The sequence below is a fragment of the Urocitellus parryii genome, chromosome X, assembly GCF_045843805.1.
Source record: "Urocitellus parryii isolate mUroPar1 chromosome X, mUroPar1.hap1, whole genome shotgun sequence".
Lineage (NCBI taxonomy): Eukaryota > Metazoa > Chordata > Mammalia > Rodentia > Sciuridae > Urocitellus > Urocitellus parryii.
The window spans coordinates 37,046,393-37,060,957 of NC_135547.1; positions in this window are offsets into that span (position 1 = coordinate 37,046,393).

A 14,565-nucleotide genomic window follows, 5' to 3' on the forward strand; every position below is an offset into this window, starting at 1 on the left:
ACCCTTTCTCCAGCAATGATGCATTGATTACTCTTGGAGTAAATCATTCTTCCTTGGCTTTCAGTTTGTATAGTTTGGATGGGGTCAATTTCACCCCCTAAAACAAGACATGGGCACTGATTGACCTAAATGAATCAGCAAATCTCATTGCCTTGACAAAAGTTATTAGTTTACAAATGAGTACTTGACCTGATTCATGCCAATGATGAAGAGTATATAGAACAAGTGCAGAAACTACTGGAAAAATTATCTCTTATCCTATATGGTATATTAAGAGTGAGAAGTATGAAATTGCTGCAGCCATTTTACTACCATAAGGCAGGAGAGGTTAAAGCTACCAAGCATTCACCAAGTGAAATACAAAGATGAAGCCAGACTACAGAGTCAGTGTAGAAATATGTAGAAGGACTGAGTTGTCATGATATTGAACTGTTAGATAAAAAATTTTTACCCCTGGAATTTTAAGCTCTGTGATCACCCCATATTCCCTATATTATATAAATTAATTTGATTTGGATTTTCAGTCACTTAAAGCATAGGCTGCTAATGGATAAATTAGTTGTATCATGTTTCTTTTAAACAAATGGGACAGTTGTTCTTGAACATGTTATATCTCCCACTTAGATATGACCAGCTATTTCACAGATGTATTCTAGGACTGGTTGCAAGTGAGTTCATATAAATTAGTGGAAACTTATTCCATAACTACAAAGAAAAACGTTTTAAACACAAGGTCTATGCTTATGGCATATTAGTATTGATTTTATAAATAAAATATAATTACATCTCTTATTTTGATAGCCATGGACAAAAGGATTGGTTCACATTATAATGCTGTCTTAGGGACTGGGATTGTGGCTTAATGGTAGAGTGCTTGCCTAGCACATATGAGGCCCTGGGTTCAATCTTCGGCATCACATAAAAATAAGTAAATAAAATAAAGGTATTAAAAAATGTTTGTCTTAAATTCTTCCTAGTGGTAGCAATCTGAGCACCTGAGGTTAGGTTATGTCAGTATTTGAAAGGCCCTTAGATAGTCTGTCTGTTACAACCATGTTAATTAACACATGGTCAAACTGAGGTCCAGAGGGAAGATTATTAGCCCAGAGAGTTAGCAGCCAAACATCACACTCTGATTATATCAGCATTGTTTGTACAGCCACATATAAGCTCCTTGCATAGATAAAATATTAGACAAGTTTCTATGAACACCACATGCTCTATGTTTTAGTCTGTCTGATGCTTTCAAGGTAGATTTTGGCTTGAATACCAAATGAGGGTAAATTAGGTTGAGACATGAGTTTAATCTCTTTATGATGGTTAAGAGGATATTTATTATTTTTATTTTTGCCCACCATTCTCTTTTCTGACTAAAGAGCCCACCTCTTCCTTTTGGCTTAATCATTTTTCCCAATTCTAGAAATGGGCATATAACCCAAGATTGGTCAATATCTCCCTGGCCACAGTGATTATTTTGGAAGTAAGCAGATGATCCAACTTGTTGAATAAAATAAAATTTGGGGGCATTTATAAGAATTATTAAAAATAAGGAACTTATTTTTGTTAGATTTGTTAAGCTAGTAGAATGTAAGTTTAGAAATGCAAAATGTCTTCTTTATTACTTTGCAGGGAATAGCTTTCAGCACAAAGGAAAGCAGAGCTGAGAGAGATTTCTAAGAATATCACTTGAATTTCCTGTTCTAGTCAACCATACTCCTGAAAGTATATGTGACTTGATATATGCACCATTCTTGATTAAACTTGTTTGAAATATATACTGTGTCACCAAAGGAGTTCTGACTATGCAGCCTTATATTTCTCACACACTCACAGATGACACATACAATAAATATGAGTTTCTACCTATTCAAAGCCTCATTCTTTGAAATCATTCATATAATCTTAGACTTGATAAAGGGTAATGGTCATGTTTATGTTAGGATGAATACATGATCCAGGAGTTATAAATCTATAAGCAAGGCTGAGATAATTGTTTAAATGTAATGTCTGAAAGAATTAGCTATAGCTGCTGGGGTTGTGGCTCAGTGGTAAAATGCTTACCTAGCATGTGTGAGGCTGTGGGTTCAATCCTCAGTACCACATAAAAAATAAAATAAATAAATAAATAAATAAATTATGTTCAACTACAACTAAAAAATAAATACTAAAAAAAATTTAAAAAGAGAATTAGCTATAAAGTCACCTAGACTTCGCCCAGAATTTGTGCCATGGCATGTTCATTACTGATATACCAAAACTACAGAAAGACAAAGATACCATGAATTAATAGAGAAAGTACTTTATATAGAGAAAGCAGAATATAACACATGCATACAAAGAAGGGACCATGTAGCGTGCACGCGTGCGCGCGCACACACACACACACACATACACTAAACAGATAGAAGAGATAACTGCCTTCTTATTTTCTACACACAACATATTTCCTTCATGTCTACTAGAGCCTTCATTTTTCCTTTGATCTTTTTCATATAGTTCATCCTTGTGATTTGACCTAGCCTGAGTGGGATTCTACCCTTTGTAACTAAGTGACCCAATCCTAGCACTATGCCAGGGAATAAGGTTGGTTAATTATAAATTTATCTTCATAAGAAAAATACAGCAAAAAGCAGAAGACTATGGGTTGATCTATAGCATGAATTTTGAGCATAAAATAATGAAATCTGTGAACTGGTTTACTTGTACATGGAGCTAGGGAAGATCTCCCCTACAGTAGTTTATAACAATGTTTAAATTATCATCTCAATTACTCTCTGTGTACACATCAGTGAGTACTTTGCATATTAATAAATGAACTCTGTGTGTATTCAGAAGGCTACTGTGGTAGCATCAACATGAGATCCACTCCTCATTTTATGGGATCCTTCCCAGCTTATTGTAAATGGCTTAGAGGATTATGCCTGAGATTCAAGGGAAAACAGATGAGTCTTATTGTCCTACTTGAGGTAAATTTAAACAGTCTGAAAATGAATGTCCTAAAATTTGGTATTTTTCTATTCATGGTCTATTCTCCAGCTGTATAGAATAAGCAAACCAAAATGATTCTGCCATGAAAAAACAAAACAAAACAACAACAACAAAAAAAAAAAAAAACCTAGAGCTGCATGGTGGTTTAGTCAGATTTTTTCACTGCCATGACCAAAAGACCTGACAAGAACAATTTTAGAGGAGGAAAAGTTTATTTTGTGGTACATAGTTTCAGAAGTCCCAGTCCATAGATGGCCAACTCCATTCCTCAGAGCTCAAGGTAATGGACAACATCATGGGGATAACATCATGGTGGAAGATTGTGATGGAGGGAAGACAGGATCATCAAGAAGCAGAGAGAGAACTCTACTCAACAAAAACAAAATATAAACTGCAAGGGCACACCCCCAGGGACCCACCTTCTCCTGCCACACCCTACCTGCTTTCAGTTACCAATTAATCCTTATCAGGAGATTGATTCACTAACTGGATTAAGGCTTCATAATGCAACCTTCTTGCATTGTCTTACATATGAGCTAATAGGGGACACCTTACCTGCACATGGAAAAATTAGACCACCAGGTCAAAGCAGGCAGGCACCTTCTGTGGAATTCATGTTCACCAACTAACTTAAAATTATCTTCCAGTCTGATAGACAAATACCCAATTAATCCCTAATATGTTCCCACCGAAGTACAGAGAAAACTAAACATCATGGAGTTCTGGCTACATCTTGCCCACTATCTATCTCTTTAATTATTTTATGAGATGGACAGTGAGGAACTTTGAAAATAACAAGCAAGTTTAATGTATAAAGTATTTTCCAATAACTCAGCTCTTGGAGAATTAGCAAGGGCCCCAAAAGGGGCATGGATGTTTCTAGTATTTCTCTTTGACTACAGAGCTTACTCATGCTTTTATTTTCCCACTCCCTTTCTAACTCAAAATACAAATGTCCTAAATATTGATATTATTTTCTAGCTTATCATTCTAATCATCTGGGTATAGAGTTGTCTTCACTTCCTCACCACTCCTTTCTCCCTCCCTTCCTTTTGTTCTTTCTCCTCTGAGCCTCACTTCCATTTCTTTGGGGAGGATGCTTTTTTGTATCATTAAAATGATGTTGTTGTCATTAAAAATGCCTACTCTGCCAAGGTTACATAAGAAATTAATAATAATTCAAAGCCTTGTTAAAATAGCTTAGAAGTAGAGAAGTGGGAAGTAAATTGTTTTTCCCTCCACTGTCAGAAAAATAAAACTCAAATTGATTTTCTCTTGTGCAGCCTTAGTTATTTCCTCTCAGATGAATAAAAGGCACAAACTGGTTTTCAGAGATGCAAGAGCAAAAGTAACAGCACCCAAGAATCATTTACTTGAAATAATGTATGTGAAGTATTAGCACAGTTACTGGCAAATCTAAGGAGTAGAAGGGGTTAAATTATTTGTAAAATCATCATCATCATCATCATCATCATCATCATCATCATCAGTCCTAAAGGCTTACATTCTCAGTTGTGGGCAAGATACCCTTGAAAACTGTCCCAAAAAATGAAGCTCAAATATGGTTTAGCAGGAAAATTTAAGGCCCTCTTAACTTTTAAAGTTCTTTCTCACTTATTATTTTGCTTTTCTTCTGATACAAGGCTGGATTTATAATTGGAAGATGAAAAAAATATAGTTTTCTAGCAATAATAATTAATGGAGTAAAATGCTATTGTGTTCAAATCATCCATTGCTATTGAAAGAAGAAAATGCTAGGGCAAAAGTTCCCCTCTGTAAAACATAAAAGAATTTCTTTTGCAATGTTGGACAAATATAAAGATTTTCATTTGTATCAATGAATAAACAGAACTTTTTAAGCACTGAGCAAAAATTAATAAAGAGTGCAGAACCCAACTTTACAGTATGCTGTATCTATTTTAATGAACACATGGCACTGATTATGTTACATTCACATAAAATTTATAAATATTAATGCATTTAATCTTCATAACAAACCAATGACATAGGTTCAGTGATGGTACTGCCATTACCATTGTACTGTTGAGAAACCTGAGGCAAAGGGGCTATGCAAATCATCCATTGTCATGAAGACAGTTTGTACTAGAGTAAATATTCAAACACAAGCAACAGTCTTTCTCCAGTCTACATCCCATCCCATAATGCTGAAGTGCCTAGCCCAGGCACCGTACACCCTCAAAAGACTATTAGCCAACCATTATTTAAGTAATTCTTCTGTCCATGCTACCCTTCTTGGCATCTGTAGACTTCTGGTAGCAAAAATATGCATACTTTAGTCTACTGTCCTGGTAAAGAGATAAAACTGTTAGTTCATGGTGGGCATGGAACAATTCTACAGTTGCACTCAGATGCCACAGAAGTAGCCAGAACCCTGGAAATACTTCTAGTTCAACTCTAAGATATGATCTTCCATTCTTTGCTGAGTCCCTTTACTAGTGAATTTCTACCCCACAGCACATCAAAATCTTTCCTTGAATAGACAATCACAAAAGTCAAAGGAAGATAAGAATAACATGAGACACACGAAAAGAGGGACTCATGCTCCTTCTCTAGGTAGGTAAAATTGCAAGGGAATCACAGAACAAATTTCACACACTTTACAATTCATTGTGTATAAATGTTTCAACAGAATGTATTTCTCTTTTAATAGTATAGTATTCAAAAGCATGGACTCTGGTGTCAGAATTCCTGCATCTGAATCTCAGTGTTACTACCTACTAGTTGTGTTACCTTGAGTAAGAAATTTAAGTGATCTGTCTCAGTGTCTTCACTTCTAAAATGGGGCTATAATAATATACTAATTGGATTGATGTGAGGATTAAAGAAGGAAAATTTTGAATTTCTAATAAAAGTATCTAGCAGCAATGTTATATATATATATTTGAATATATATGTGTATATATATGTATATATATATATATATATATATATGTCATAGTGAAACATTACATAGAGTTCTGATCTCTCCTCCAAGTATCTCCCATAGTGTCCATCATGCTATTTATTCTGGATATCAGCTTCATTTCACTTCTTATCACCTTTAACCACTTGTTGCTAGGTTTCCATCCATGATAAGACACATAAAATGCAACAACACAATCAGGATTTGGCACATGTATAGACAGGACTTTGCTTTATGGGATCACCTTTAGGTCAGTAGCAAGGAATATAGTACATTCAAATGCCAGATCTATCTGAAAAGTGTAGAAGTACCATTTTTTGGTGGTAACCATCAAGTCATGGTAGGTTTAGGTAACTATCAAGGAGACAGTTATTTGGCTCATTCTTTTGGTTGTTTGCTTATTTATTTGCTAATTTTTGTTTAATTTTTTTTCATTTTATTTTGTGGGAAGAAAAGATAAAAGGAGACAAAAGGAATACCAGGGACTACCTAATTGATACAGAACACTAAAAACACAAACTAATGTTATTCCTTTAATTTATCTTTTATTGGACAGATAATAATTGTATAGATAATAATTGGGGTACAATGTAATGTTTCAGTATACTTATATATTGTGTAGTAGTCAACTCGGGATATTATTCATCATCTCAAAACATTTATCATTTCTTTACGATGAGAAAATTCAAATACACTCTACTACCTGATTTATATAATAGAATACGTTTGACTTTTAACATCCTTCAGTGTTAAAAAAGAGTAGAACTTATTCCTACTATCTGACTGTGACTTTATACCCATCAAACTATAGTGATCATATCATTCATCATGTGTGTTAGGCAGACTTTCATCACTGTGACCAAAATCCCTGATAATAACAACTTAGAAGGGGAAACAGTTTATTTTGGCTCACAGTTTCAGAGGCTTAATCCATAATTGGACCATTCCATTGCTCTGGGTCTGAGGTGATGCACACAACATCATGGCTGAAAGCATGGTTGAGGAAAGCTACTCAGCTCATAGTAGCCAGACAGCAGAGAGAAAGAGAAGGAGTAGTCAGGGGGGTAAGATATGTTCCCCAAGGGCATATCCATAGTGATCTACCTCCTCTGGTCATACCATATCTGCCTACCATTTCCACCCAGTAATCCATTCAAATTAATACTCCATCAAATAGATTAATCCTCTATTGAGGTTACAACTCTTATAATCTAATCTTTTCACCTCTGAACATTCCTGCATTGTCCCACCTGAGCTTTTTGGAGGACACTTCATATATAAACTATAACATCATAAATATAGGAAGAGAAATTCAAACTGCTAAATGAATCAACAAGAAATCAACCTAATGAAATCCTAACACCTGAATTAATTGTGTAGTCAAGTATAATCAGAAATAGAACATTTTAATAAAAACATAATGTCAGGATTTTAAAAAACTGGTCAATACCAGATACATACCAAATATCACTAGGCATTGGTTACTTATGTGTTCTTAGTAGGATTATATTTAGAATTCAAGAAAGTTATATCTTGATCAAAATTAAATGTCTGAAAACATTTTAATATTCCTATCTGTATGTCACATATAATATATGGCTTAGAGTTTAATTAATGAGATATGTGAACAAAGGGATTACTACCACAATTACCTTAATTGTGGGGAAGTAATTAGGGGAGGAAAGAATCTCTTGGATGCCAATCTTATGAACTCAAAAGTATAAAGTCATGAAAAATATTAAATACAACTTGAACTTGAGGAAATAGTTTGAAGAATGGTTGAGGAGCTGTACAAAAGTCTTTCAACAGGTTAGCAGCACAGGTAGGAGTCAGTCCTTCCATTAGGTTGGAGCTATCTCAATCTAGGTCAGATTCCATGGCTTTTTATTTGATGAGTAGTGAGCCACCCAGTTATATAGCACATAGTTTTACTTTCAGTCCTTCCTAAATATTACACTTTTTCATAAAAACAATTTCTGTCAAAGGAATTAGAAGGACTCAGAGTTCTTATTGTTCATCTCACCTCAACTGTACATTTACCAAAGTCTTTTCCTTAACTGTACATTTACCAAAAGTCTATGATGATGTGGACCACGTGATCTGCCTTTATCCAAACATAAACCTTGGAAAATCTGGGAAGTATTCCAAGTCTGTGTTCTATGCTCTCCTTGTATATTTTCTCATATCCTCATATGGCCAAGTCTTTCCTGTTTTTTCAGTTCAAGTTACTCCTTCCTGGTAAAGAATTTCTTGACCTTCCTGGAAGGAAGAAGTGACCCTTCCCCTCTTCCATTTCCTAAGGCACATAGTCTATTTGCAACCTTGTTGATAGTCACCATATGCCTTGATGATGATGGTAATCATGGTTGTGATAGGAAAAATTTGTACAAGACTTCCTTGAAATTGATGTTTTACATGAATTATCTCAGTCCTCACGAATTCCAAATGAAGTAGGACCTTTTTTTCCCTAATTGAAGATAAAGAAACAAGCTCAGAGAATTTAAGTAACTTACTCAAAGTCACATAACTAGTAAATGGCTAAGCAAGAATTCAAGCATGTTTTTATTTGTCACTAGCTTCCAGGTTCTTAACTACTATACCACTGTTTCTCTGAGTATAGTCCTCAGATCACAAGCATGAATATCACCCAGATGCTATGTTTTACTTCACCCTTTCTGAAGAGTAATTTCTGAGAAAGAAGCCTGGGAACCTGAATGTTTCCACCCTCTTGGTATCCACTGAAGTTTATAAGAACTATGGTACTTAAAACTACCAGTAGCAATTCCCTTGAGTTTATATAGGTTCTCATGCTCACAAAAAACTTTGACTTCCATTATGCCTTGCTGGCTACTTCTAATATATGATCCTTACGTGGGTTTATTTTTTTTTCTTTTTTTTCTTCTTTTTTTTATTGGTTGTTCATAACATTACAAAGCTCTTGACATATCATGTTTCATACATTAGATTCAAGTGGGTTATGAACTCCCATTTTTACCCCAAATACAGATTGCAGAATCACATCAGTTACACATCCACATTTTTACATCATGCCATATTAGTAATTGTTGTATTCTGCTACCTTTCCTATCCCCTACTATCCCCCATCCCCTTCCCTCCCATCTTCTCTCTCTACCCCATCTACTGTAATTCATTTCTCTCCTTGTTTATTTTCCCATTCCCCTCACAACCTCTTATTGGCCCATTTGTTGATTGGGTAATTTGTTATCTTATTGTCTAATTTTTTGAGTTCTTTGTATACTCTGGATATTAGGGCTCTATCTGAAGTGTGAGGAGCAAAGATTTGTTCCCAGGATGTAGGCTCCCTATTTACCTCTCTTATTGTTTCTCTTGCTGAGAAAAAACTTTTCAGTTTAAGTAAGTCCCATTTGTTAATTCTTATTATTAACTCTTGTGCTATGGGTGTCCTATTAAGGAATTTGGAGTCCGACCTCACAGTATGTAGATCAGAGCCAACTTTTTCTTCTATCAGACGCAGAGTATCTGATTTGATATCAAGCTCCTTGATCCATTTTGAGTTAACTTTTGTGCATGGTGAGAGGAGGGGATTCAGTTTCATTTTGTTGCATATGGATTTCCAGTTTTCCCAACACCATTTGTTGAAGATGCTATCCTTCCTCCATTACATGCTTTTAGCCCCTTTATCAAATATAAGATAGTTGTAACTTTGTGGATTAGTCTCTGTGTTCTCTATTCTGTACCATTGGTCCACTTGCCTGTTTTGGTACCAGTACCATGCTGTTTTTGTCACTATTGCTCTGTAATATAGTTTGAAATCTGGTATTGCTATACCGCCTGATTCACATTTCCTGCTTAGAATTGCTTTTGCTATTCTGGGTCTTTTATTTTTCCATATGAATTTCATGATTGCTTTCTCTATTTCTACAAGAAATGCCGTTGGGATTTTGATTGGCATTGCATTAAACCTATAGAGAACTTTGGGTAATATCGCCATTTTGATGATGGTGCCTATCCATGAACAGGGTATATTTTTCCATCTTCTAAGATCTTCTTCTACTTCTCTTTTTATGTCTTGTGTCTCCTGACTACAATCTTTCCCTACAGGATCTCTTAAAAGCGTACTTCAGATTTTTGCCCATATAAATTGTGTTCAGTAAGCTCACTTTTTTTTTATTGTGATTGCCAAATGTATGGTGTTCACTGCTTCAGACAGGATGCCAATTTGTTTCATATTAAAGGGAGATATTTTCACTCCCCTGAACCATAGGTATTCTTATGACACTAATTTTAAGCACTTTTATGTCACATTCCTCCTTCCATTAAAAAGAGTGTCACAATGGTGTCACCTTTCTGGTTTTCACAGAAAAAAAAATAGCATTGAGTCCACTGCTATGACATTTTCTCCCTTTCTGTATATCCTTCCATCATCATTCATTGTCTCCTTGCCACTACCTTAGGGGAAAACAATGTACTCAGAAAAGAAGCTAAAGGTAGTCATAACCTGATGCATGCTGGGACACAAAAGGAATGATCTGTGAGATTATAAAGAGGGGGAGTATGTCTTTGGCCACAGTGATGAAACATCTAAGACGATGACTATAGGTATAATTCTTGTTAGAAATTTTTGTTTAAAATAATGTATTTTATTTAAAAAATCAACATACTCACAATAAATTAATTGTTCACCCCATTAAGACTTCTGTCAACATTCTTATAAATAGTTGTTCAGTCATTTTTTTTCTATGCAGGTGTGTGTGTGTGTGTGTGTGTGTGTGTGTGTGCGTATGTGTGTGTTACACACACATTTTTGAAACAGAAAAATGCCATACACATGATTTGGGATCTTGACATTTTCTATTTAATTAAATATCTTTATACAAAATGTGATGTTTTAAAACTTTGCAAAACTATCTTGCCTTAAAACAACTGTCATTCACAGGTCAATGCTCTTTTAAAAGGAAGACAAATTGAGAAGAATCAGAACCAGTGGCTAAGTTGAACTAGTGTGCCTGTGGCTAATAATTTGACTAGAGGCCCATTGGGGACCTGATTCACCAAAGTAAGTCATAAGGATAACACTAGTTAGGAGATCAGAAGAAATAGGCCATGGTCAAAAATTCCAATTCTAGTAAGTGGATGAGGGAAATACTCAGACAGGTCCAGATTAATTGAAGGTCCTAAATAGGTAGAGTTTTAGGTCAGGGATCAATGCCCAGAAAGCTAACTGTAAGCAGGAAGGTAGCATAGGGTCACAGCATACAAACATAGATCTGGGTCAGGAATTCAAGGCAGAGATAAACCAAATTTGGAAATTTTGTTGGGAAACAAAATTGGACTGAGCACAGTAACTAAAGATCTAGGTCAAGAAGCAGTTTAATACAACAATGTGACAAGCAGTCCTAGGAGAGGTGTTTAGATATGAGCAGTTTTAATGATGGAAAGAAGAGTTCAGTAAGAACTCTCTACAGTCCAAGGATTGCACTCAATGAATGGTATCTTGGGTGTCCTTAGAGTTCTGACAGGTGACCACCAGAAAATGTGTACTTGCTGATTGAAAGTAACAGGACTCAGATCATTATCCCTGGGGCAATCAACAATAACTAGCAATGAATAGACAGAAGAGAAGTGCAGGAGGCTGGGATGAGGGTGGCTTATAAACAGACCATCCTTTGCATAGTAAGTTTTCTTAAATTATATAAAATGGAAATTGACACTTTGATGGGTCAAAAATGAGAGCACTTTGGTTGGTTCAACTCATACAAATATCACACAAATATTTACTAAAATAGGTAGGTGTTAGGACAAGAGTAGGTAGATTTGGTGAAGTGTTGGAATATAGATTAATAGCAAAGTTTGATTATATTAATTACAATCATATGGCTTTACCATACAAAAATATTACTTTCAAACCTGACATATGGTAGATTTTCAATAAATAGTATCTAATATTTTTTTAATTGTTAATGCCAGTACTGGGCTGGTTACTATGGAACATATGAGAGAAGAATGTGCCACTGTTCCCTAAAAGAACTTACTTTTAAAGAAAAATGAAACAATGAGAGAGGAAAAGATACTCATTTTCCAGTATTTAGAACTAGGGCACCTTAGTCAGTGAGCACATAGGAGTTCAAAGAAGACAGGTACAGAGTGGTTTTAGCTAGAACAGATGTATTAGATAGTTTCTTGCTACTCTAACAAAATAACTGAGGCAATTAACTTATAAAGAGAAAAGGTTTCTTTAGGCTCACAGTTCTAGAGGCTCCAGTCCAAGACCAAATGTCCCAATTTTCTTCAGGCCTCCAGTGAAAGTGGTTCATTATGATAGGTACACATGAAGAAGCAAACTGCTCACATCATGAGCCAGGAAGTAAAAGAGAAAAAGATACCAGGGTCCCACAACCTTTTTAAAGGTTATGCCCCTAGTGACCTCAGGGCCTCCCTAAATGCCTGACCTCCTATTGGTTCTACCATCTCTCAGTAGTGCCACCCTAGGGACCAAAACTTTAATAATGGGCCTTTGAGAAACATTCAACATCCAGACATAGCAGGGGTTGAAGAAGGGTTATAGATAAAGTAAAAAAAAAAACAAACAAAAAAAAAAACAAGAATAGGAATGGTTTGGGTGTGCAAAACACAAGCAAATAGAAAAGGCTCTTCTAGGCACCAAGCTTCCTACCACACCTGATCTTATTTTCCAAACAAATGTTCCTCAATACAGATTAAAATGATGATCAGGTCATCCATTTTGAAGTATGTCCTTTAATACACTAGTCCTGGGATGCTTCATTTTAAAAGATTCTCATAGTCAACGTTGGAAAGTGCTACAATTTCCTCTTGGAAATTCACAATATATAATTAACATATTAAATTATCTAAAATGTCTAAAATGTCCTGTAATAAATAAAAAATAAGTTCTAACTTTGCTTATCCCAGCATTTCTCAAAACCTTGGAAACTTTCTCATTTGAAACATTCTTAAGAACATACCATGATGCCAGTGTGAGACAGGACACACTAAGGATGACATCACTGTAGAAGAATAAGCAACTTAAATTCTCTATTAAGATCCCCGAAAGTGAGGGTTAATAAGAAGGGTAACAGGAGTATTGGCTTTGGAGTATTAGGACCAACCACTGTTACTACAGAGAGAGAAAAAGAGAGGAAGCAGACACAAAGCTTTTTAAACAACAACCCATCTACACAGTCATGGTTGGAAAACACTGTTCTTTCTAAACCACTATCTACTTCTTTTTTAAAATTTTTTAATTTGTTTTAATTAGTTACAGATGACAGTACAATGACCTTGACATATCATACATTTGAATCAGATTGGGTATAATTTCTCATTTTTCTGAGTGTACAGGTTGCCAAATCACATTGGTCATACAGTCATGTATATACATACAGCAATACTAGTGTCTATTTTATTCTGCTGTCCTTCCTATCCTACTTCAATTCCTTTAGCTTTGGCTATGCTGCATGATATTTGATGAAGAAATACTCATTTCTTAGGTTTGATGAAGAAATACTCATTTCAGCTGGAGAGTCTAAATAGACACAAAAGTACCTTTCTTATTTAAACTCCTGATGCTAAATCTTTTTCTGTCTCCTTCTCTTATCACCCCTCTATTTCTGTGTGTGTGTGTGTGTGTGTGTGTGTGTGTGTGTGTGTATAGTGCTTTGTTGTGGGAGTATTTCTGAATTTGAGTCTTGGTTACTGAGAAATTGGGGCATGTCATTGGCCTTAGAGACATTTCCATAGATTCTTTTCTGTCTCTGAGCAGTGTCTTGGCCATCTCTGCCGAGGATAATCCTGTTTAGACATGGACAGCTTTCTGGAAGAAGGTTTCCACTGGAGATGTTCAAGCAAAAGGTGGACAATCAGTTGGCAAGATTGTAATAGAGGTAGGGATTGGTCTTTATGACATTTAATTAGGTTGATGATTCTTAAATGTCTCTGTACATTAAAATCCTGTGGAGAGTTTGTAAAAACACCAAATGACTAGGATCCACCCCAGAGTAATATAATCAGACCCTGTGGAGGTGAGTCCCAGGCAACTTATTTTATGTATTTATTTATTTGTTTGGCACCAGGGACTGAACTCAGGGTCACCTAACCACTGGCCATATCCCCAGCCCTTTTTATTTTTTTATTTTTTGTTTTGCTTAGGACCTCACTAAGTTGCTGAGATTGGCTCTGGACTTACAATCCTTTTCCTCAACCTCCCGAGATGCTGGCAATACAGGCATGCACCACCTGGCCTGGCCCAGGCATTTTATTGTTTAATATTCAAACGTGATTCTAGGGCTGGGTCTGTGGCTCAGCAGTGGAGCGCTGGACTCGCATGTATGAGGCCCTGGGTTCAGTCCTCAGCACCACATAAATAAAATAAAGATATTGTGACTACCTACAACTAAATTTTTTTAAAAAAGTGATTCTAATATGCATCCAAAGTTCAGAATAGTTGAGTTAGATGATATTTTTTAACACTTGATTAAAAGTGCTTGTTATAGGAGGGTAGACCTTATAATTCAATTATTCTATACAGCACTTATATTTAAACAGATTAGGTTTCTTTTAATACAGAGTGATTTGAGGGACATTTCATAGATTCACTTCTATGTTTCCCCTAAATTCCCTTCCAGCTAACCACAGTGTAAGAAATTCTTGTTTGA